General features: G+C 37.7%; 1 long non-coding RNA gene across 1 annotated transcript; it reads left to right on the forward strand.

The window, feature by feature from the left end:
- The first annotated feature begins 15,596 nt into the window (after nt 1-15,596).
- Nucleotides 15,597-17,322, forward strand: LOC148587588 (uncharacterized). Its single transcript, XR_015911334.1, has 2 exons — nt 15,597-15,650; nt 17,040-17,322. It is a non-coding gene; the product is annotated as an uncharacterized LOC148587588 (long non-coding RNA).
- The last annotated feature ends 7,014 nt before the right edge of the window (nt 17,323-24,336 follow it).

The following is a 24,336-nucleotide window of genomic DNA, read 5'->3' on the forward strand; positions in this document are numbered from 1 at the left end:
GTCTTTATTTATCTGATTTTATTGGGTTTAATATTTCAATTGTTTTACTTCTTTTCAATGTGTGGAGTGATTCTTGAATATCTTTTGGATATTTTGGTCATTTTTCGTGAGTTTTTAGTTTCTGTTTAAATTAATTTCTGCTTGCAATTGTGTTTAGTTAGTTTAATATAATATAATTTACTTTAATTCAATTTCAGTTTTTAGTTTGTTAGTTTGTTAGTTCCTTTTTGCATGTTTGGTCGTAGATCTTTAAATCTGGAGTTAAACACTTTTGATCCCGAAATTGAAAGAATGGCGAGAGAGAATCTAAGACAGCCACCAAACTCTCCCACCAATTCTCAAAGTTCCGAGTCCGATTCGGAAAAGTCTATTAAGATGGGAGACCGAAATCAACCTAGATCCCTTAGGGAGCTGTTTGTACCCAATATTACCAACACACCGTCGTGTATAGTGTTGCCAGTTACTCGCTTTGAGCTGAAACCGAGTACAATAGGTCACCTTCCTGCATTTAGAGGATTAGAGAATGAGGATCCATATGTTCATGTGAGAATTTTTTTGGAAATTTGTGACATTGTTAATACACAAAATGCCCCAGAAGAAGTGGTGCGTCTTCGGTTATTCCCTCTGTCCCTACATGATAGGGCGAAATCCTGGCTACTCTACAATAGACTTGAATCTATCACTTCTTGGGATATACTGCAATGCAAATTTTACCACAAATTCTTCCCAATTTTCAAAATCAATAACCTTCGTCTACAAATCATCAATTTCAGACAGAAAAGAAGGGGAAAGATTCACCGATAGCTAGGAGAAGTTTAAAGAGCTTACTAGAAAATGCCCACCCCACGGGTTTGAGAATGAGGTGCTTGTTCAAATTTTCTATAGGGGACTAACACCAAGTGAGCGAAACTCACTTGAGACTATGAATGGTAGAGAATTCTTAAGTCTTACTGGGGATGAAGCCTATAAGACTTTGGACGAAATGGCTGAACAAGCACAACAATGGGATTTTTAAGATAGTTGGGACAGACAACAACCCGCTCCCAAGACAGGAGGCATCCATGAGGTGAGGAATGATGTTGAATTGAGGGAGGGGTTCAAGGTTCTCAGGCGTCAGTTTGACACTATGGTCTTAAACAAACTAGTGAATGCAGCAGATACTTACCAAGTTGATGCATGCGGGTTATGTGATAGTCAAACACACTTCACTCAAAACTGCCCAACTCTGTCAACAGAGTATCCAACTGAGCAAGTCAATGCCTTCAATGAGTACAGAAAACCCACAACTGAACTGTTTTCTGAAACTTACAATCCAGGGTGGCGGAATCACCTCAATTTCTTTTGGAAGCAGAATCAGCCATTAAACCAGGGTGGTACCTCTAGTCAAACTCAGAATCAATACCGGCCATCTCACCAAGCTCAACCGCCTGCTTATCAGTCCACCACTCAAGTGCCACAGCCTGCACCACAATCATCACTGGAAGACATGATGAAAATATTAATAGAAAAAGTCGACCAGTCCAACTCCCAAGCTATACAAGAGCTAAAAGGCTTTACCAATCAAGCTGTACAGGAGCTAAGGAATTCCAACATGGCTAATGGCAGAGACATATAAGAACTTAAGCAGGCCATGACCAAGATAGAAGGACAGATCGGTCATCTAGTTGCTGACTTCAACAGAATAGAGGAAGAAGAGCTTCAAAGTCAGTTGATGGCTGAAAGACACTACATGATTGATGAGGATGATTTCGAAAATTCTGATCATAAGCATGCCCAAGTCACCATCACACTAGAGAGTGAGGAAATTGTGGATAACAAAGAGGAGGAAAAGAAAGAGGAGCAAGTTGAACACCTTGAGCAAGTTGAGCACCATGAGAACAGTGAGCCACCAATAGATCCTAATCTGCCCAGTGACATGGAAGTGAGTACTGAAGCTCCTGCCTGCATCACTCTTGAGACATATCAAGAGCCCAAAGCTTCATCGCTTGAATGTCTCAAAGAGCCATCTTATGTCAAGATACTCAAAGGCTTGTGCACACAAGCACACAAATCTAGGAACCACTTTCCTAAGAAGATCCTTCGAAGTAAGAGATTCTACAAAAGATGGCAAAATATCCTTCCAATGGGGTATGAAGTTTTGAAGAAGAAGGGGTGGAAGGGATTGGTTGGACATCCGCATGATAGGGGAAAGCGCTCTAAAGTTTTCTCCTCTAGTTTATTTTCTGCACTTCACTCCAAAAATTCTTTCTTTCCTTTTTCATTACATGTTAATTTTATTTGTTTTTGTTTCTAACAGCAGTTAATCTTTTGATATTGTTTCTATGAAAAAAATATTGCTGTTAGTTTTTGTTGACAAGTGTTTTGGTGTTTAAGTTTGGGGGACGCCCTAGCCTTGTTCACACTCAGATTTCTTTACTTCTGGTAATGTATTTCTATACTACACATTGAGGTCAATGTGTAATTCAAGTTTGGGGGTATGGAAAACAATTTGTCTGTTTATTTTTTATTTATTTGTTTATTTTTATTTGTCATTTTGTTTTAAAAAAAAAAAATTCAATTTTTTTTTTTTTTGTGCTATGTTGTTGTCAAGTTTGAGTTAAACTGTAACTGTGATTTGTATTTCATTAGCTTGCTTAAAGAGTTGAACATATCATTATGTCATTAGGAGTCTGAGTCCTTTGACTTATTTTTTGGTAAAAGAGATTTCATTTGTTTTGAGATAAATTTTTATGAGCACATTAGCATGTTTTCTGTGAGGTATGATATTTGAGCTTAAGCTTGTTCTCTTTTAGATTTATTGGATGACCTATTGATGAATAACCATTGGCTTGCAAGATATAAAATAAATAAATAAAAAAAAAGAGAAGGAAAAAGAAAAGAGAGATCATGTTGAGTTTTTCGCTGAGTAACCGGACCTCTTGCCTCATTAAACATTGAGTGTTCGCGTCAAAATGTGTGAAGTTCAGTGCTAATTTATGATATGGCTAATCTGACTTCGTAGCCTTTTTGACTTAAGTTAATAAGCCCTTAGGGATGTTCTACATCTAGTGCCCTAAAGCCACCTGTCTTGGAGGTCATTGGCCTAACACTTGTTACATGAGTCAATTAGAAAGCTTAAGGGAGTTAGACATTGCAGAGCTTGTAAAAAAAAAAAATGAGAGAAAAAAAAAATTGCATATCTTGCCTTGGTTGTTTCATTTGATAGAGATTTTTACAAATTTTATGGAACTTGTCTTGAGTTTAAACTGAAAGCTTCATGATTGTATGCTAATTAGACTTTACATTTTTCAGAACATATGATTTCTCAATTGTCCATTTATGAGTGATTTGATTTTGGATTTTCTTTCGACTGTTATGATGGTGTTTGTCTTTTTAAGTTTGCTCATGATTAAGAACCATGGTTTATGTGAAACTTCTTTCTTGTTAATAACATAGTGCTACAATGTTTGTGGGTATCATTCCTGTTAAGCCTTCACGAGATTTCACTCGTCCACTAGGGATGCCTAGGGTTTTAAAAGGCTTGTTGCATATGCTAAATGCAATCGTCTCTCCTACGAAAGAGGATTTATGTTTCTTGCTTTCATTTTATTTTTTCGTTTTGTTTTGCTAAGGGACTAACAAAATGTAAGTTTGGGGGTGTTTGATAAGTGCCAAATGTTGCATATTTGGACCCCTTTATTTACATTAGTTAATCCATTAGTTGTGTCGTTATTTAATATTTTGTGTTAGTTTTGTGTTTTTAGTGTTTTGTAGGTCATTAAAGAAAAATTACAGCTTTAAAGGGAAAAATGCAAAGTTTGGAAGAAAGCATACTTTGAGAAGACCTAGATGATGTGGTTAAGATCAACTGAATCCAAGAAAAAGGTTAAATCGGATTAAAGATCAGATTGGATTAAAGATAGATAGGATAAGATTTTGGATCGGATTCAAATTTAGATTTTGTACATGTCTCAGTATTTTGATCGTAACTTTCTACTTAAATATTAGATTGAAGTGATTCAAGTGGCAGTGGAAAGCTAACTCAAAATACTACAATTCATTTTGAAATATAATTTTCCTAATTCGGATGGTTACTATGCCAAAATCGCCCCGCAATTAAGAGACACAAATCTAGACGAATTCTATTCTGATTTCAGACTTCTATTTTGACTGGGAGACAGACCTCCGAATTATCTAGGTTTTATAGGGCTTCTAGGACTTTCCTGAGTCTATAAATAGACTTCTTTGCATTCAAGAAAGGGGAGATAGAATTCCAGAGAGCAAAATTCTACAGTTTTTCTCTTTTTAGTTTAGGTTTTCTTTAGATTTAGGTTTTATTTTTATGTGGAGTTAAATTCCCAACTAAGGTTGGATGAAGCCTCACCGATGAAGAACATCAATACTTTCATGTAAGTCTTTATTTATCTGATTTTATTGGGTTTAATATTTCAATTGTTTTACTTCTTTTCAATGTGTGGAGTGATCCTTGGATATCTTTTGTGATTCAAGGATACATTTGATGATTTAAGATAATTTCACATAATTGATTGTTTGATTTTATTCGCTTAAATAATTGAAGATCCCTTGTGATTTGTTCTACGGATACATTTGGTGTTTCAATTAAGATTGGATATCTTTTGTGATTTACGGATACATATGATGATTTAATTGATATTGGATTCCTTTTGTGATTTGTGCATTGAATGGATACATGAGATGATTTTGATTAACTGTTGAAGCATAGTAAAACATATATAAGATTTAAATTGTGATAACTTCGGATAAATATTGATGAACATGGAGTATGTTATTATGATTCGGTGAGTGTGGATTCCTAAACCTTAGTCTTTACTTTTTGTTTTATTTTATTTAGTTTATGTTTATCCTTTAATTTTCAAAACTCAAAATTCAAACTTATTTTTTGGAACTAGGTTAGGGTAAAATTAGTTTAGATATAAGTTGTTCTTTCAAAAATACAATTCTCTGTGGGTTCGACTTCACACTTGCAATCTATTAAACTACAATCGATTCATGCACTTGTGAGTTAAATAAATTTGCACAACACTTACAACTAAACAATCGAGTTGAAATTGGATTCTAGTCTTTGAAACCGTGCAAAATTGTGGCAAACTGTGTCCTCAACTGCCTAGCGCATGACTATACTCGATCACAAGTGGGTGCACTCAATTGCAGGTCTGCCATTGATCCTACTGATTCGGCCACTCGAGCGCATGGTTGCGCTCGAGCCTATTCTTGCATACGATCGATCCCAAGTCTCCAGCTTTTCCCGAAAATGTCTTTTAAGTGTGAAACTTGTTGGAAATGCTTGCTTTTCTTCAAAACCCTAAAAATGATAGAAAACACAAAAACAACACAAAACATCAAATAGTAACAAAACTAAGAGCTTAAATTATGTGAATTAAGGGTCTAGAATGTGTAATATTTAGCACTTATCACATATCATACACATGGTCAGTCAACTGACATATCTCACATTTTTAAGGAAAGTGTTTGTAAGTGTTTACTTACCTCGTTCGCTCGAACGAGTCCTCCAACATCGCGAATCCCAGCTAACATGACTCATCGTTATAAGCAGTATTAGAGAACTCTACAAGGTTCCATCTAACGAAATGGGGTAGCTAAAACCTTTCTACACATTTATGGGGTTAAGGGGTGTGTAACCAGCTCTCTGGTCGAGCTCTCATTCCCTAGGGCGAGAGTTCGGCTAGGGGCTATGGCTTGGCCAGAAATCCCCCAAAATCCGTATAGGCTTCTATCTAAGGCTATGGGTTGGTATTTCTTTCATAGGTTCAAAATAAACACATGCATCATAAGAAAACACAACACAAAGAATCAAAGAGGTGTTTAAAAGTCCCTTGAAAACATTCTTGATTTTGTTAAGAAATAGTCTCGTCCAAGTGCAAAACATATTATCATGCAACTTTTAAAGAGAACAAGGGTGGGTTGAAAGCCTTTCAAAATTGTTCCTGGTTTTACAAGAGTAATGGGTACAAAAAATTTTCATGCCATCTTTAAAAATTGTAATACTAGGAGAGTAGTAACAACATTTAGGAAAGCATAAAAGAAGAATTAAGAAGTCACCTTAGAAGATAGCTAGTGCTTCAAACTCCCTCCTTTCTTCAAGAAGACCCAAAAACCTTACAAACTCTAAAAGATCAACCAAGCAGGGTTTCTCTAGGGCAACAGAGGCTAAATTGAGGGTTGGGGGTCATATGGGGGTGGGTTTATATAGGGAAAAATAGTTGAGGGCGTTGTAGGAGAAATTTTGAAAAGGTACGAGCGCTTGTTGATAAGTGCTAAAATATTCATATTTTCAGCCCTTATCTTACATGTTTTAATCCTTTGGTTGTAATTAATTAGGCCATTTTAATTCCTTTTTGTATTTTTGATGTTTTTACAGGCTTTTGGAAGAAAGTGAAGTAAAACTAGGTGATTTGGGTTCAAAAAGAGAAGATGAGAAAAATTGGAGCTCCCTAGTATTGCGATCAATTGCAAGGTACCTGCGATCGAGCGCAATACCAGAGAAGATACTGCACGAGCCAAGCCAGGAGCGATCGAGCGCAGGCCAAAAAAAGGATCGATCGCAAATCTGCAATCGAGCGCACACGAGTTGCAATCGATCGCACCCGTGCGCAGGAGGCATCCCAAGTGGCCGCTAGAATGTCCCTATTTCCATATTACGGTTTTTGAAACTCAAAATTGTAATAGGATTAAAACCTTATGACATCCCTAGGGTTTACTACTTTTCCAAGGACTTCTAAAGCCTATAAATAGACTCCTAAGCCTTTAGAATAGACAGGCTTGGAAAAGGAAGAAGAATAGGAGCTCTCAAGTCAAGTCTCGGGTTTATTCTTTCCTTTCTTTTCTTTTATTTTATGAAGATGTTTAACATCAACTCTATGTGTAGATAATTTACTTAGTAGCGATAGATTGAAGCCCTAGTTATGTTAAATTAATATTTCAATATTGGCGCCTTGTGATGATCATGTTGTGCTATTTAACTTGATTAATACCTGCTTGCATGAATTCCTCATATGTGTATGCCTGATCAACATGTGCATGTGGTATGGACTCGTTAGTTAGATCAATTTGGATGACTGAGTCATGAGTTTAACTTAAGTAACAAAACAATCCACACCGCAATTCTTGGGTTAATCAACATGGGGAACCGAGAATATACACCCATGCCCTAGGCCTTTTGTGTTTGTCGATTTCCATAAAACATATGCTTTTTCTAAAGAACAACTTAGTATTTACCATGCTAAATCCTTTAGGAAAGAAAAGAGTTAGAGTATACACCCATGCCTAACTCGTTGCTTAGGGAAATCAATAGCTTAAGGAGTATACACCCATGCCCTTAGGTTGGCAAACATTAAATATGCATAACTTGATCAAAGCATTGGCATATTGATATATTAGTTTAATATAATTAGTGGTGGATATCAAAGCCCTACCCTTTGTTATCATCACTTCAACAATCAATCTTTATTTTGCTTTTGCTGAAGGAATCTATTTTTAAACATAAATTCAGCAATCATCGTGGGAATGATCCTATACTTGCACCCTATACTACCATGTTGACCTTGTGCACTTGCAGGTAAAACGTACAATTATTTACCTATTAATTTAGGTAGATTTTTGCACAACAAGTTTTTGGCGCCGTTGCCGGGGATTGCGGCGAATTTTGTTTAAATTTATTTTCCTTTAGTTTTGTTATTTTAATTTTCAATTTTTAATTTAGTATTAGCAAAAATCAAAAAGAATTTCTTGTTTTCCTTAACTTTTCGGTTCTTTGTTTTAGGTTGCGGATTGTCATTCTGTGGTTACGATCAATCGTCCGCCAAGTGCGATCGAGTGCACTGCGATCGAACGCACCGACCTGCGATCGAGCGCAATTCCAGGGAGCTTCCAGACCACGCAGTACTGAAGCTGCCTAACTGTAGAAGTAATCAAGTTCATGCAAGGTCGTCGATCTCAAGTCTCAACCGTTTTTCCCCTCGATCCTGAAATTGAACGGACAATTCGACAATGACCTTGAGACAAAGAAGGAGAAGAAGAAGTTGAAATGGAAGATTTGCAAGAAAATCCAATTGGGCTAAGACCCCTAGAAGCAAATCCACCACGAGTGAGGAGACCAATGAAGCAAGCATATATGCCAACAAACCTCCATCAACCCTCATGCATAGCATATCAACCGGAGGTGGATGGCAGCTATTATATCTCTCCCCAAATCCTCAATGCATTGACTCACTTTAGAGGCACAGCTATTGAGGATCCCAACTTGCATCTTTAGGAATTCTTTGACTTATGCAAGTTGCAGAATGTTCAGGGCCTAACTCCAGAGAGACTCAGGTTAGTTCTCTTTCCTTTTTCCTTGAAAGATAATGCTAAATTGTGGTACAATTCCTTGCCTGTCGAGTCCATTCATACTTGGGAAGAATTGACCACCAAGTTTCTGAAGAGGTTTTTCCCAGCCCAGAAGACAAAGCAACTTAAAAGGGAACCTAAAATGTTCCAACAAGGAGACGAAGACTTGTTCTTTGGAGCCTGGGACTACTTCAATTCCTTACTTCTAAAGTGCCCACACCACAATATTCCTCAAGATGAGCAGGTACAAATTTTCTATGAAGGATTAGATGATACTCACAAAGGGATGGTTGATTCAGCTTGTGGAGGAACACTTATGGAAAGGAGTAGTGAGGAAGCTGTGGAACTTTTTGAGACATTAAGTGAGCACTCACAGCAATTCTGTTCAAGAGGAAGGAGAGGAGTCAAAAGCAAGGGCATGTATGAAGTGAATCTTAGTGGGGGATCAACCAATCAACTGGCTGCAGTAGAAAAGAAATTGGATATGCTTGTCAAGGCCATGATTATTCAGAAAATTTCACCTCTGCAACAGGACACTCCAATCCAGGAATGTGCTATTTGTGCCCATTTAGATCACACCACTGAGAAGTGTCCTTTATCCTCTTGTGCAGAACAAGAAGAGGTGAATTTTGTGGGACAAAACAATTATCCCCACAAGAACAACCCATACTCCAATACTTACAATCCAGGATGGCGTAACCATCCAAATTTCTCCTGGAGTAATAATCAAGGACAGCAGAAAGGGCCCCAACAAGCAAGTCAACCAGCTCAAGAGCCAAAGATGAACCAACTGGAGAACATGATACATAACCTGGTAACTTCACAACAGCAATTCATGGTTGATCAAAAACATGTCAATACAAAGACTGAGCAAGCCATACAAAAGCTGGAAGTGCAAATGGGTCAAACGGCAAAAGAGCTGAGTGAGAGGAAGCAGGGAGAATTCCCAGCTCAAACAGTACCTAACCCAAGCAATCAACAGCAACTAAAGATAGCTACAGTTCTAAGAGGTTCTGCTCCTACAAGAGCACTTGAGCCAAATTCTGAAGAGCTCAAGTGCAGCACTTCACACTAGAAGTCTTACAATCACCAATAGACGCGTTTGAGCAGGCAAGAACTGCAACCACATCTACTCGCAACAGTGGTACTAAATTTTCTCTCTTGTATTTTCATCTTACTTTCTTTCCTTCAGATATGTCTTGATTATCCCTGATGTTTTGACTTTTTACTTTTCTTTTATTTGAAAAATAAAAATTATAAAATTTTGACATTCTGGTACTACGATCGATCGTAGGGTCCCTGCGATTTAGCACAGTTACCGAAAGGTGGCTCGATACTTTCTGTTAGTACGATCGGACGCACCCTAGGTGCGTTCGAGCGCACTATGCCCAGACATGCGCACCTCTGGCCGAATGCGATCGAGCGCACCAAGTGTGCGATCGAGCGCACTCGGGTAGTAAGGCCTGCGACCTATTTAGGTCACTTTTTCCCATGGCCCACAACTCTTCTCTCGGCCCCGTACAGACCCTCTCCAACTCCCTACCTCCGGCACTCATTCTCCTCCCATTTTTCACCTCGCCTTCACCAAATCCATTACACCACCACCATCTAAAACCCTTTTCCCGGCCACCATACCACCATCTTTCACCGAAAACCACATCACATTCCAACCTCAACCCAACCCTCAATATCTTCGAACACTCATCCAACCTCCATTTTTTTCAATTTTTCTCGCAATTGTGGGTGTTTACCCACCCACATTGCCTCTGTGTTGGAATTATTGTGTGTTTGCAGGGGGTTTGGAACATCCTAGGCCGGAGTTTTCTTAGGGATCAACCGCAGTGCACACCACCTGTTCGACCAAAGTTCCCAACCAAGTTCAAAATGCCTAGAACACGTGCTTCATCTTCTAGAGGGTCCGGAGCTCCAGCCATATCTCCCCCACCACCATTTGAGGAGCGGGAGCTGCTGTTTGAAACTACCTTCACCATAAGAGAAGATTTTCAACACAATGAGGCAACTCAATGGGCGGTCACCGAGTTTAAACGACGGGGACTCAAGAAGCTCTTCAAACCGGTCACCTCCACTGTATATCGGAAGCTGGTCATTGAATACTATGCCAAGCTTTCTCATGACTGTGACAATTTGGCTGCTCTCTCCTCCAAAGTTCAAGGCCAAATTATTCATGTGACGAGGGCCGATATAGCCGCCGCCTTACAGTGCACTGATGAGCATCCTCCCGAAGCTGCAAATCTTGCCGAGCAACCGTCTCGCTACTATGTGGCGGAAATCATTGAAGACATGTGCCAAGGGCACTATGCGGATGCTCACCACAATGCTGGTAGTCGGTCCAAGTTACCACGAAGGCTATGGTTCGTGGACTCAGTGCTTCATCGCAATGCCTTCCCCTTGGGACACAAAACTCAAAGGCGAGATCAATTTCTACAAACCCTTTACGCCTTTCACAAGGATGCTTGGTATTCCATTCCCGAAATTATTTGGAATCAAATCCATAAATTTTGGAATGGAGTGCATGTTGGGGGAGCAGAGTCCACACACTCATGGGGGTTGCCTTTCCCATACTTGATCACATATATTCTCCGAAAAAAGGGCATCAAGGGCACTACAGTGGACAAATCAGTCACGACCACTCCCATATTTGGCATTCGCCAATGGAATAATAGTTGCTCCCATATGCCCCAAGCACTTCCAGAAGAAGGGGAAGAGGCAGAGGAGGTCGAGCCAATGGCCAAAGACGAACCGGTAGCTATGCCAGTAGCAGAAGATGGTGTAGAGGCCTCAATTGATGTTCGAGCCATCCAATACCAATCCCTTTGTGAGCAAATGGAAGGTCTTCGGAGAGAGCTAGCTGATCAAAGAAGGGAAGCTAGGGAAGATTAGGTTGCCATGGACAAACGCTTAGCTGCCGTAGAAGAATTGATGTGATCCAACCTAACCCGGTTACCACCACCACCTAGAGCATCTACTTTTGGACAACACTGAGAGGGGACTACAGTCTGGCTGAACACGTAAAACTTAGCGCTCATGGGAGGCACCCCATAGCATATCCTTTTGTTTTATTTTATTTTGATTCTGCTTGTTTGTGTTTTATTTTACTTTGGTGTTTTTTGTGTTTCAAGTCTTTTCTAACATTTTTACATTTTGTTACTGCGATCAATCGTACCTTGCATGCGATCGAACGCAGATTTCCATTTGTCATTTCATCGCATTCTGTTAGTGCGATCGAACGCACCATGCGTGCGATCAAGCGCACTTGGCAGCATCCCATAGTTATTATTATATATATATTTTTTTATTTTGTTCTGTTCAAATTTTATTTCATTTTAGTTTTGTTCCTTTTTACTTGTTTGTGTGTTTTATTATTTTGCAGGGACAAGTGTGCTTCAATTCAAGTTTAGGGATGTGCTACGAGCCATGCTTTCCAAGACTATGTCCACCATCTCTCGGGTACATTCTTTCCTTTACTTAGACACATTGGGGACAATGTGTCGTTTAAGTTTGGGGGTATGGGCACACATGATTGTACACACTTTGTCCCAATTTCATGTTATTTGTTGTGTATTTCAAAAAAAAAAAAAAATTAAATTATGCATGTTCATGTTTGCTCTCAAATTTGAAGTTGATCTAAAAAGAATTGTGATTTGAATTCATCAGTGAGCTTAAAATTTTGAACACATGATCTGATGAGTGAATCTGTTAGCTTGGTTACTTGTAGAGGACAGTTGAAAAATCACATGTTTGATCTAAGCACTCAAGCACATGATCACATAATTTGTGAGGAATGACATGAGGTCTAATATGTGTGTTTCTGCTTCTTAGATGAAATTGGATGACTTATTAAATGACACTATGGCATATATAGTGATGAAAAAAAAAATAGAGGAAAAACAAAAGAAAAAGAAGAATAAATAAATGATCGTTGATGGCTTTTCACTGAGTAACTGGACCTCTTGCCTCAAAGCATTGAGTATTCACGTCAAAAGGTGAAAAATTTGGATTTGATCAATGTCATGGTTAGTTGGTTTTGTAGCCTTTTTGACTCGAGTTAATAGGTCCTTATGGGTGTCTTTACACCTAATGCCCGAAAATTATCTGGTTTGAGAGTCATTGACTTAATACTCGCTACAAGAGTCAAATAGAAAGCTTAAGGGAACCAACATTGCACAACCTGACCAAAAAAGAAAAAGAAAAAAAAAAGAAATATGGCAGTGTGTCATTCTAATAGGAATTTCAGTGAATTCTGAGATAAGGAGACATTGCATATTGGAAAGATTTGGAAGTCTCATAATTTTGTACTAGTTCACTGTACACAAATTTCAAACTTGTGATGATTTAGCATGTCCTTTGTAAGTAATTGCACTTTGAGATTCCAATTCATTGTGAAGATGGAGTTCATCTTTTTAAGTTTGCTTATGAATGAAAACCATGATCTTGAAGTGATGCTTCAATTTTTGGAATAACATGAACTCTTGCATAATGTTTGTGGGTAACATTTCTGAAAAACCCTTACGAGATTTCACTCATCCACTAGGGAATTCCTAGGGGTTTAAAAGGCATGTTGCACACGCTAAATGCAATCGTACATCCCACGAAAGATGGATTTATCTTTTGTTTTCTGTTTTTCCATTCCTATTTTAGTTTTGTATTGCTAAGGGACTAGCAATATGTAAGTTTGGGGGGGGTGTGATAAGTGCTAAAATATTCATATTTTCAGCCATTATCTTACATGTTTTAATCTTTTTTGTGTTTTTGATGTCTTTACAGGCTTTTGGAAGAAAGTGAAGTAAAACTAGGTGATTTGGGTTCAAAAAGAGAAGATGAGAAAAATTGGAGCTCCCTAGTACTGCGATCAATGATAGGGTACCTGCTATCGAGCGCAATACCAGAGAAGATACTGCACGAGCCAGGCCAGGAGCGATCGAGCGCAGGCCAAAAGAAGGATCGATCACAGTTCTGCGATCGAGCGCACACGGGTTGCGATCGATCACACCCGTGCGTAGGAGGCATCCCAAGTGGCGGCTAGAATGTCCCTATTTCCATATTAGGGTTTTTCAAACTCCAAATTGTAATAGAATTGAAATCCTACGAAATCCCTAGGGTTTACTACTTTTTCAAGGACTTCTAAAGCCTATAAATAGACTCCTAAGCCTTTAGAATAGACAGGCTTCGAGAAGGGAGAAGAATAGGAGCTCTCAAGTCAAGTCTCGGGTTTATTCTTTCCTTTCTTTTCTTTTATTTTATGAAGATGTTTAACATCAACTCTATGTGTAGCTAATTTACTTAGTAGGGCTAGATTGAAGCCCTAGTTATGTTAAATTAATATTTCAATATTGGCGCCTTGTGATGATCATGTTGTGCTATTTAACTTGATTAATACCTACTTGCATGAATTCCTCATATGTGTATGCCTGATCAACATGTGCATGTGGTACGGACTCGTTAGTTAGATCAATTTGGATGACCGAGTCCTGGGTTTAACTTAAGTAACAAAAGAATTCACACCACGATTCTTGGGTTAATCAAAATGGGGAACCGGGAGTATACACCCATGCCCTAGGCCTCGTGTGTTTGTCGATTTCCATAGAACATATGCTTTTCTAAAGAACAACTTAGTATTTACCATGCTAAATCCTTTAGGACAGAAAAGTGTTAGGGTATGTACCCATGCCTAACTCGTTGCTTAGGAAAATCAATAGCTTAAGGAGTATACACCCATGCCCTTAGGTTGGCAAACATTAAATATGCATAACTTGATCAAAGCATTGGCATATTGATATATTAGTTTAATATAATTAGTGGTGGATATCAAAGCCTTACCCTTTGTTATCATCACTTCAACAATCAATCTTTATTTTGCTTTTGCTTAAGGAATCTATTTTTAAACATAAATTCAGCAATCCTCGTGGGAATGATCCTGTACTTGCACCCTATACTACTATGTTGACCTTGTACACTTGCAGGTAAAACGTATAATTATTTACCTATTAATTTAGGTAGATTTTTGCACAACACTTGTGTACCGTTTATCCAGGGGTTTTTTGGTTGCAGATGGCACGCTCGGGCAAAAACCAATGGTGAACAAAAAGTCAACAAGCGCACGGTCTGGTTACCACACGAGCGCTCGTGTACTATTCACAATGGGTTAAAAATACTTTTAAGGCGTACAATTGGGTATTGTCCAATATTCTAAAAATTGGTCGACGAGTGCTCATGTACTGTAGCAGCGAGCACTCATGTACTGTGGACAAAAGATAAAAAATGCTCAGATGTACGATTGGGTCATGCACATGTGTAACGACCTAGATTTTAAAACTCTTATTTAAAATAATATTAAATAGATTAAAAATATAATTGATAAATTAGAACAATGATATGTGGATTAATGATATTAAATAACTATTTAGTGTTAAAGGTATATTACATTGATTTTTGACCTCTTATGTATATTACTTCAATTCTAAAAATTTAGCTTCACTAATATGTTTATGGGCATAATCAAACCCAATCTAGTAAATAAATTATTTATATTGGTGTTTAGTGAAGTTAGAAATTAATTTGAAGTTTTGTAGTTTTTGGCCTAAAAAGCAGTGTCTTAATTTTCATACTGTCTAAATGGGATTAAAACTGCTAAAGAAAGATACCAAGGCTAGCCACCTTTATTGAAAGCTTAAAGTCTTCTAGTAATGATGATTATAGTAAATATCATGATTATAATGATTTAATAAGGCAAGTGGCCAAGTGGGAATGCAAATAGTTAAAGCCTAAGTTGAATTAGAAACTTTGTATAGGCCAAAAATAGACTTAAACGAACTCGGATGAAGTCGAACCAAAAATATAAAATGTTTGTCTTGGAGCCCTCTATCTACTCTCAAAATTTCATGTCAATCGGAGTACGTTTGGACATTGAAAAATGGATCGGAATACACTGCCCTCATTTTGGACGAAAATTCTAATTAGTATAGAGCATGAAATATGGACTAGGTTCATTCTTTTGGTTAAATCCATCTCAACCCTTAGATCAAATGTGTAAAAATAAATCCTAACCATTCATTCTCTTATAAATAGAGCCTTAGCTAAATTCACTTTCACTTAAGTTTTTACAATCTTAGAACAAGTAAAATTGTTTGCTCCTCCTTTCATTTTACTTCTTAATTCTAGTCAAATACCATATAGCCTAGATCTTTCTTGTAGTGTTCAAGTGTTTTTCTAAACTAGCTACCTAGAGAAGATTTGGTGGAGTTTTACTTCTAAAGGATTATTGGGTAAGTGTTTCTTGTATAAATATCATGATTTATTGCTTTTATTACTTGTCCTCATTTAATTGTTTAAAGACCCAATAAGCGTATAATGTAAAATAAAGTAATGGAACAAGTGAATTAATAATAAAGAGTTAGTGGACAAAATCAATTATGGACTTATAATATTATCTATATATTATTTACTTTACAGTATTTACATTCAGTCATTTCTTTTATGTCATTTAAATTTCTGTTCATATTTCTGGCGGTAAAGACCATTTGATGCCATCCCCGAAATATGCATTTAACATTTACATTCAGTCATTTCTTTTATGTCATTTAAATTTCTGTTCATATTTCTGGCGGTAAGGACCATTTGATGTCATCCCCGAAATATGCATTTAACATTTACATTCAGTCATTTCTTTTATGTCATTTAAATTTCTGTTCATATTTCTGGCGGTAAGGACCATTTGATGTCATCCCCGAAATATGCATTTAACATTTACATTCAGTCATTTCTTTTATGTCATTTAAATTTCTGTTCATATTTCTGGCGGTAAGGACCATTTGATCTCATCCCCGAAATATGCATTTAACATTTACATTCAGTCATTTCTTTTATGTCATTTAAATTTCTGTTCATATTTCTGGCGGTAAGGACCATTTGATCTCATCCCCGAAATATGCATTTAACATTTACATTCAGTCATTTAACTAGTTATAAATGACTATTTTAGATTAATATAATAAAATGAGTAAGTAAAGATGAAGTGACGGATACTAAATAAATATAAAAAGATGAGTGTCTTTAAACAATGATATTATTGGAGAATGAACTAAGTATTGTTTGTATGTATGTATTATATGCAGAAGTGGAGCAGAATACTACACTAAGGAGAGTAAGTATGGATATACTTACTGAGTACTAGCTTTGTTTTATCGTTATAGGAATTCTTATTTTGTCTTATTGATATAATTTTACAATATAACTGCTGCATAATGTGTCTAATAAAATGGGCTGATAAGATAGCCACCTTAAGAACAAGCTGGGTGGATTGCCGCAAGGAACTGTCGGTATCTCAGTGGATGGGGGTATATAACCGTCCAACAGGCCTAATATATAACTAAGCTGGGGCGGTGTAGTTGCCAGCACCAAACAGGTAAACCTCTAAAGTGTGAGGGACATAACGGACGTAAGCGGGCTGAGAGCTCATGAAAAGAGGTCTGAAGAAAGATTATCATAAAACACAAACTAATCTGTCATTACGCTGCATTCACAACTCATTCATTATTATATATTTTAGTCTTTAATCCTATTTGTTCAAACTAGTCTTTTTAGTCTTTATATCTAGGAAAATAGATTACTCACTTGTTTGCCTATGTAAATATGATAACGTCATCTTTACATAGATCTTGATGCAGGGATAGAAAGTGAGGACGATGGTCCTTTTACTGGTTTTGATGGTTGATAGACCATCTGCTGCAGGATTTATGCTTACTCTATGGAGCAAGTCTCATTTATGTTAATCGCTTTTATTATGTATGGTGATGTGTGTAACTTAATAGATATTACTATGTTAATTTAGGTGCCGTCTGTGGCATATATTTGGTACACCTAGTGTATACATATGTTGTAATGAAAACCATGTTTCTATTTTATTTAATAATATATCACCTCGAGGTATTTCAGTCAGCTCAACTGTGTTGTGTAAGTTATTCTTAGGTCATAGAAAAAGAAAAAAATATACATACTCCGCTGTAAGATTGTATTTTCTAAAGTTGCAGCGTCACGACTTCGATATTTGCTAGTTCAAATATCGGGGCGTTACAACATGAGCTCGACTTCATGTGGAGCGACTTGTTTTGGTAAATTTAGGAGTCGTCAAGCTTGAGGATGATTGATATAGTGTGGGTAACATCGACTACAATAACTTGGTTACTTGCAAGTTCATTTGCTACAACTTGTGAGGATTTCGATGTGAATTAGTTTATATTGGATGAAGGACCTCTAGTGCCAGAAGAATGGATGGGATGAGATTTTCCCAAGGATGTGCTGAGCACAAACCTTACAAGACTATGGGCTTTAAGGTGATGTTACTATTCCTTCTTGTGTCTGGAGGCTCTGAAATTTGGAGGATTAAATTTTTATAAGAAGAGGAAAGTGTAATACCCCAAAAATAAATTACGGTTAAGTACACTCTAATTATGATGCTATGGTTGGTTCTCATTTGGTAAAGTGTAAGACCTTGGACTTTTTAAGAATTTACAATTGCACCAAACGTTCAAGAGAGGTACCGATGCCTGTAGTATTGAAGAATCAGCTCGTACAAGATAACCAACGAGTATGAGATCAATTATGGTGCGAAGGTTAAGGGATAATTCTTAAAGGACGAGAAAGCATTGGAAACACCGTCTTAAGAGGAAAATCTTAGATTTTTGAATCCCACTAAGGCACTTAAAAATATTAAGATGGATACCATGACATTCGTCTCGGAAAGAGCTTTCCAGAATGGGGTCATAAGAGCAATTCCGAGACCCGTAGCAAAAGTTATGGTTGTTTTACTGAACACTACATTGGGAGTGAATGTTCGTTGCGAACGTTCGCTGAAAGTACCAAACGTTTGCTGATAGTCAGGAAGGTACCGAGAAGATTTGCAGGCATAAGTCCAAAAGTACACCTGAACATTCGCCCATAAGTACCAAACATTCGTTGACCAGTTTTGGACTGCTAGATATTGACAAATGCCTGACAAAAGCTGTGCAAAGTACACCCGAACGTTCGCCCATAAGTACAAAGCGTTTAATGATGAACTAAACTATCATAGTAGTGCTTACAACCTTTCCAGCCCTATAAATACTCCTCCCCACTCGACCCTTAAGCCTTATTCTGCCCCTGCTGCCCTCTAGAACATCTGCTTGTGTATTTTGTGAGTTGTAAGAGTTCTTAAAGGAGGAGGGATTTTTTGTAGGTTTTGCTTCAAGGAGGTAATCTTCTAAGCCTAGCTTGTTCCTTACTTAGTTATTATGTTGTTTAAGTGTTTTTCATAGTTAGTTTAGTTGGTAGTTTTGAGCTTCTAGTTATGTTATTGCCTTTAATCTTGGTTTAAGCTTGGTTAGCGTTTTATTCTTGTTGGACGTATTTTATTATGCATAGAGATATTATTTTGGGCTAGGAATATATTAAGAACCTTGTTGTGTCCTCAAAACTTGCTTAGGAGTGATTAAAAGACTGTTTGGTCTGGGATGAGTTTTCTTCCCAGGAAAGAACATTCGCACCTTTTGGCTGAACGTTCGGCCTCGAGCCCGAACATTCACCCAGTTTGACAAAACGTTCGCTGATCAAGTGAATTTGACATTGGATGAAGACAATCTTAATGTTGTTGGAGAGCTTATTCAAAATTCTACAAAATCATATTTTGTGAAGATGTTGAATTCCAATGTTTACTAGGTCAAAATGGGTCATCAAAAGAAATACAAAAATTGTACTCGAAAGCCTTGGTCAAAAGTCGGTGGATACCCATTTGACCGGGGTGTTGCATCTTACAACAATATGAGACATTTGGTTGCTATCTCGTCGAAGCTTAGTCGAACGAGCACTTCATTGCCAAGATCTGTCTGTCTGTTTGATTGCGATTCAATATATATATATAGAAACTCAAACTTCAACAAGAAACATTCAAAGGTTAGTTTGCTCTTATTTTGCCTCAATTTCTTGATTTGTTCTAGCTTTAAGAAAAATTATGAATCTACTATTGCTGGTTTTGCTATTTACTACATGTACGTTGTGTTAGTTAGTATCAAAGCTAAGATGCACTTCACAAAATGTGAACTGACAAGTTTTGACTTATTCGTAATGAAAAATTGTGTTGCCATGTATACGTAGGGACCTGACTATGCTCCATGATCCGGCCAATGCATTTTGTAACGCCCCCAAATCTGGCATTGATCAACCTGGTAAGGAGGTTACTAGCAATTACCTCAGTTTAGCTAACTGGTAGCTAAATGAGGAACCGCCTCTATGCATCATCAGAGTTAATGCATAGGAAGGTGAAACAAATCTGAGATAGTCTAATAAGCATAAGAGAAGTATATATTAACCCTAAAACATAGACACAGAGCAACTAGTAGAAATAAAATGCTGATCAAACCTGGTAACAATGTGAAGATCTTAATGTTAAGCAAGGTCTGTAGTGGTAACTTTGCCACTCTTCTCTTTCTAGGAATAGCTTCCTTACAAGATGTAATAGCCACGCAAGTCTAACGACTTTGTAAGTAAGCCTCACAATTGGGTACGACATGAGCTAGTTATTATTGAATAGAAAGAAACGTGCAGTTTAATAAAGGTTTGCAAGAGGTGTTGTCTTGGTTAATAGACCAACAAAATATTATTTTATTGAGAGAAAGAATTGTACTTTCAGCGACAATCGCTTAAGTGTTTTAATGCGGAAAAAAAATACTTTATAGGTCATAACTATCATACATGGTCTACCCGAGATATTACCCATTCTCAGTAGGGTTGGTGTTGTCCCGAGGGATCTGTAATACAATGCCGATGCCCCGACCATTGTACGTTACCATCCAAACACTAGCAGCCCAATCGAGTCCGACCTCGGGTGGCCCACGCCTAATAATGTACACCTTGTAGTGACCCGCCGATAAAGGCTATGTTGGTCACGAAATAACCATTGGATCTAAGACCCTTTTATCATATCCATACAAGTTTGACCTTAAAATCAAGTTTATATAGTAAGCCCATGACCATTATACCGGATGTGACATGACCATGTCATACGATGCATCTTATCAAGCAGTTATTAAGATAGTTATCAACTTACACGAAAATATAGACATGCTCATATCATACGCGTGCTCAGTCAGTTGACATATCGCAAGATTTTAAGAAAAGTGGTCGTAAGTGTTTACTTATCTTGCACGCACGCTCGAGTCCTTCGACATCACAAATCTTTGCTATAACAAAATGTGACATATCGTTATATGTAGTACTAGAGAACTCTTCGAGTGACACGATAAGTTCTATCAATGAAAGGGGCCATCAAAACCTTAAACTCACATATTTGGGTCACTGGGCGTACATCTTGCTCTCTAGGCGAATGCTCGGCCCCATGGCATACGTTTGGCCAGAGAGTGGAAACTCTCGGCCAGATGCCCAAACATGGTCTTATGCTTCTAAAGTGTGGTAAATCTCATCCTAGGCTCCTACTAGACACATGCAAAGTAAAAAACATGCTTGCATGAAAACTTTAAAGAAATCAAAAACGGGGTTAAAAACTCTTTAAAACATTCTTGGTCCTTTAAAGAAAATGGGTATAAGAACTTGTCAAGGCTCCTTGAAAACTTGTAATACTAAGAAAGCAGTAATAACAACATGAAGGATAAGGGGATGAACAAGAAATTACCTTGATGATGGCAAAACTCCACCAAGGCTTCGTTCTTCTCCTCCAAAATGACTTTTCACTTCTAGGTTAGGGTTTCTTGTTGTGAGGAGGAGCTGAGGGTCGAAGGGAAGGGTTTATAAAGGGACTTGGGGCATGCTATTCTTTGAAAAGGTGGAGAATGGGTTAAATTACTTTTCAGAGTTGTTAGCGAACGTTCGAGTACTATGGGGCGAACGTTCGCGTACTATTGTCCAATGGATAAAAGGGTTCATGCATACATTTGGGTATTACCCCCTGGCTCAAAGACTGATCAACGTACACTCGTGGTGGTCCCCTTAGCGTACATTCGGTCAGGGAGTGGTGTTTTAGGTTTTTGCTTAAGAACTAAGTTGGGCTACTCATAAGGGGTTGATGCCTTTGGTTATAAAATCTTACTTTAAGAAAATATTAGTTGCTTTGTAGTAAACTATTACCCCTTTAAAAACTTGTGTTTTATTGGAGTATTACACATTTAGCCTCAATCATCATTCATGGAATGGGTCTTAAAACGAGATGATCGTGGTAGTTAGTGAGGGATAGGGACATATCTATAGCTAAGGATGGAGGGTCCAAAGCGAACTCCCTCCTCTCCCTCTCAAATTTTAAAAATTTACCTAAAATTATTATTTTTGGAATAAATCCACTAAAATCAATTCTTTACCCCATATATATATATATATATATATATATATATATGTGTGTGTGTGTGTGTGTGTGTGTGTGTTTTGTAAGTTTTGCACCTTCAACCTAAAACTCTAGTTCAACCAATGGCGAGAGAAGACAAAAAAATAAAATAATATATGAATATGACAGCTTCAAATAACTACAACTAGTAAGTTTTGTATAAACATAAATTAAAGAGTAATGTTACTCTTCACATTAGATTTTCATCTAGAAATCTTGGTTCAAACCTTCGCTACTATTGGGTGAGGGGTCAAACAAACTTGTCATACTTTCACATCAGCTTCATCTCCATTGAATTGAGCGCCTAACATTTTTATTTTTTAGCTAATATGAAAGAAAGTACTTAAAACATGTCATATCGGCCTGTATAAAATTAGTGCAAAAAACTAGGGCAAAGTTCACTTAATCCCCTCAAACTACCACGCCAATGACAATCTACCCCCAAAACTATCAATTACGACAATTTACCCCCCAAATTACCAAACAATAACAATGTACCCCCAATGCTAGCAAAATGATGAAATTACCCTTATAAAATTTTTAATAAGACAAAAATACCCTTAAAATTTTGATAAAAAAAATTAAATTTTAGTATTTTTGTTTTTATTTTAGTAAGGATAGTTCCGTCATTTTGTTAAAATTTGGGGTACACTGTTTTGGTAGTTTGGGGGGTAAATTGTCGCAATTGATAGTTTGTGGGGTAAATTGTCATTGGAGTGGTAATTTGAGGGGGTTAAGTGAACTTTACTAAAAAAACTAATAGGGGAAACTTCAGTAAACCCCCCTGAACTTCTAGCTGATTTTACAAGTACCTCCTGAATTATCAAAATTCTCATTTAGGCCCCCTGAACTTTGGTTTGCTCTCACTTTGGACCCTTCGGTTACTTTTCACCATTAAACCGACATTTTGACCCATTATACCCCCAACCAAAACTACGTCATTTTGGGCTCCAAAACTACACTGTTTTGGGCTCCAAAACTACATCACCACCTAGCCTATAAAAACGTCGTTTTGAGTATAATATTTATCTTTTTTTAAAAAAGAAGCAAAATATTAAAAAAAAATAAAAAGGGAACAAATCGGGGTGGCTCCAGCCACCCCTGGCCGGTCTGCAGGTGGTCGAACCACCCCCATGGCCAAGGGGGTGGTCTGGCCACCTCCAAAAGGCCCAAAAAGGAAGGGGGGGGGGGGGATTGGGTGTTTTGGGAGTGGCCAGACTACCCCCAAGGGGCTGAGGGTGGTTTCGGCCACCCCCTACAGGCCGTATGGGGTGGCCGAAACCACCCCCAGGCCTTTGGGGGTGGTCTGGCCACCCCCAAAAGCCCAAAAAAATTTGCACGAGAGAAATTTTTTGGGCTTTTAGGGGTGGCCGTACCACCCCCAAAGGGCTGGTGGTAGTTTCGGCTACCCCATACGGTCGATAGGGGGTGGCCGAAACCACCCCTAGCCCCTTGGTGGTGGTTCGGCCACCCCCAAAACACCCTATCCCCCCTTTTTTTTTTTTTTTTGTTTTTGTTTTTTGGCCTTTTGGGGGTGGCCGGACCACCCCCTTGGCTATGGGGGTGGTTCGACCACCCCCAGACCGGCCTGGGGGTGGCTCCAGCCACCCCCTTTGCCAAAAATGGGGTGGTCCGGCGATCCCATTTTGGCCAAGGGGGTGGCTGAAGCGACCCCGATTTGTTCCTTTTTTTTTTTTGTTTAATATATATATATATATTCTTTTTTAAATTAATGCCTAAAACAACGTCGTTTTGGGCTGGGTATGTGTTGTAGTTTTAGGGCACAAAACAGTGTAGTTTTGGGGTGGGGGTAAAATGAGCATAAAAAGTCAAACTGTTTGACTTTAACGTTGAAAACTAACAGAAGGGTCCAAAGTGAGATCAAACTAAAGTTCATGGGGGCCTAAGTGAGAGTTTTGATACTTCAGGAGGTACTTATCAAATCGGCTAAAAATTCGGGAGAGCTTACTGAAATTTTCCCAAACTAATATAAAGAGAAGCATTACTCTAAATAAAATATTTGAATTGAAACAGACATGGAGTATCAAAGTTGACCGCATATTATGTGGATTATATCCGTTTCATATTCTTTCGTTGAATGCGAAAAGAAAAATAACTAGACTCCAAAAATGAAGAAGCTACTTGATAATGCTAAAGTCGCTCGGAAGAACAAAGGACAGCAAGGTTTGACAACGACATATATATATATATATATATATATATATATATATTTCTTTTCAAACCATGTGTAGTTGAAACTTGAAAGTTTTAGGGAAGCCTAAAAGTCCCCTAGAAAATCCTTCCCATCGCCCCTCGCCACGCCAAACGGAATGTAGACAAGCCCACGCCAAACGGAATGTCTCTCACAAACTATAAAAAATTGTCATTATTCTTCAATAACGAAAATAACGAAAATACCTTTAAAAAAAACTAAAACTAATTTTTTTATTTTATTTTTTTAAAAATGAAGTGTGGAAATTTATTTATTTTTCTTAAAGACAAAAACATTTTTTTTTTTGTCTTTTCGTTTATTTGTTTGCTTGTTTTGTTTTGTTTTTTTTTTCGAATTTCTTAAGAATATTTTTGCC

The sequence above is a fragment of the Corylus avellana genome, chromosome 2, assembly GCF_965113065.1.
Source record: "Corylus avellana chromosome 2, dhCorAvel1.hap1.2, whole genome shotgun sequence".
Lineage (NCBI taxonomy): Eukaryota > Viridiplantae > Streptophyta > Magnoliopsida > Fagales > Betulaceae > Corylus > Corylus avellana.